Raw genomic sequence first — 2,145 nt, 5'->3', positions numbered from 1 at the left:
CGGATGTAACTTTTTCCCACGATCATTTTTATATATTATACGTTTTTTTTCGACGTCGTATGCAAAAGTTATTGCGGTTTTACCATTTTTCAAAACTTTTTTGCAAAAAAAGTGAAAATTCAAATTTGTTAATTTTCCCTAATACTAAGTTGCATAACATACAAGAATGTGAAAACATTTTATTTTTTTGAATTTTCTATCATTTTATTTTCTATTTTACTGTGCTAAACAAGGCGATCCGGGGGGGTGGGGGGGTGGAGGTGATCCCGGTTGGGGAGACCAACCGGGACTAAAGGGCCCTTTAGTCCCGGTTGGTGTCTCCAACCGGGATTAAAGATTCTTGCATCCCGGTTGGTGTCCCCAACCGGGATTAAAGGTTCTTGCCCTGGCCGCAGCCCACCGTAGCCCTTTAGTCCCGGTTGCCCCGAGCATTAGTCTCGGTTCACCAGCAGAACCGGGACTAAAGACCCATTAATCCCGGGTCAAAGTATTTGGGGACTAATAGGTTGGGTTGGAAGGCCTTTTTTCTACTAGTGAATTGAATTTCTTGAAGCGCCATGGTTGACCACATAAGGAATTCCAGGCCTTAGGAGCTAACCTAGTTTACATATCCCAAGCTTCTTCGGTTCATTATCCTATATGACGTAGCTGCTCATCATGGCTTGATCCTTTTGTTTGCAGCGAATCCATGGCTTGATCCTTCTGTTTGTCTAGAATACATCATGACCTAATGCGCTGCCGCCTATCAATTGGAGGGACTCGTCATTCTAGATCGTAGTCCCATATAACAAACGAGAAAAAATGGCTTATACATTTGTGACTCATTCATAAGTGAAAAAGAAAGGGCTTATACATTCATTGCCACTACCTTAAAAAGCTTTAAAGGATGATTTCTTTGATTCATTGTGTAGATCATATACATTCATGAATCATCCATAAGCGGAATGTATACAATAGAAGAAAGAAAGGACTTATAGTTCGCAACTGCCATTAGTCGCGGTTGCGCAACCGCGACCAAAGTAGCGCGACTGGGGTCTCTAGTCGCGGTTGCTTACGAACCGCGACTCAGCGTCCGTCCACGTGGGCGCCTGGGAAGACCGTCAAGGAGGCCCTTTAGTCGCGGTTCTTTCGCCGACCGCGACTAGTGTCACGCAGTTTAGGATTTCCAGGGGCCCCCCCTAAACCTGCCCCCCCCCTAAACCTGTTTTCTGTTTAATTTGTATTGTTTTATTTCTTTTGTGCTTTATTGTAATTTTTGAAGGAGTTTCACATATCTCTCCACGCATTACATACATGCATGTATATATCACAATTTCAAACAAATTTGAAATTAGAACCAAAAGAATTCAAGAGGAATATACAATATATATTCAATATCATCTGATGACCATATACAAGTTTGAACAAGTTTCCATACATAATTTAATGCATGTATAGTTCTGTCCTCTACGAGTGTTGGTTCCGTAGGATCACACTTCCCCTCGCAACCATCCAAATAGTTCCTCCGAAGTGGCTCAAGCGAGTTTCCTGACTAAGCGTCTCTCGGAGGTTATTCCTCTTGATGTTGATCTCATCCGACCGGTCCCGCTCATTGGTGTATCTCCGCATCCTCTCACAAACATAGTATCCACATAGATTGGTCCCCAAAGGGCCGGTCATATCCCGCCGTCCGCACGCTTCCTTTTAAAATGTAGCTCTTTTAAATTCACCGACCTTTTCATCTGCTACGAACCGTCTCCAAACCCTACGAGGCAAAGAAAATTAAATGAACAAAGAGAGTTATTAATTAGTTACTTGTAGGAAATGATGAACGAAATAGGCCGATCGATATAGAGCGCAAATGAATGAAAACAATTACTTTTGCATCATTTTTTCTCATGCCCGGCCCAGCGCCGCAGAGATCCATATTCCGGTGAGAGTCGGGACGAGAACCGTGGAGGTGTGAAATTGAATTACCATCGAATCCAAAGGAACCTGCGACACGATACATGCACAAATAAGCATATATAACTCACTCATTAGCCACATACCATGCATGGAGTAAACAAAAGAATAAAGCTCAAGACAAACACTCACCCAAAATGGTAAGGAAATAGAATGAATACTCTTGAATTCGTTTTCAAGAAACCGCCACAGGTCTTCCTC

The sequence above is a fragment of the Lolium rigidum genome, chromosome 4 (genome assembly GCF_022539505.1).
Source record: "Lolium rigidum isolate FL_2022 chromosome 4, APGP_CSIRO_Lrig_0.1, whole genome shotgun sequence".
NCBI lineage: Eukaryota > Viridiplantae > Streptophyta > Magnoliopsida > Poales > Poaceae > Lolium > Lolium rigidum.
The sequence above is the reverse complement of the archived record's forward strand: the minus strand, read 5'-3'. Positions refer to the sequence as shown.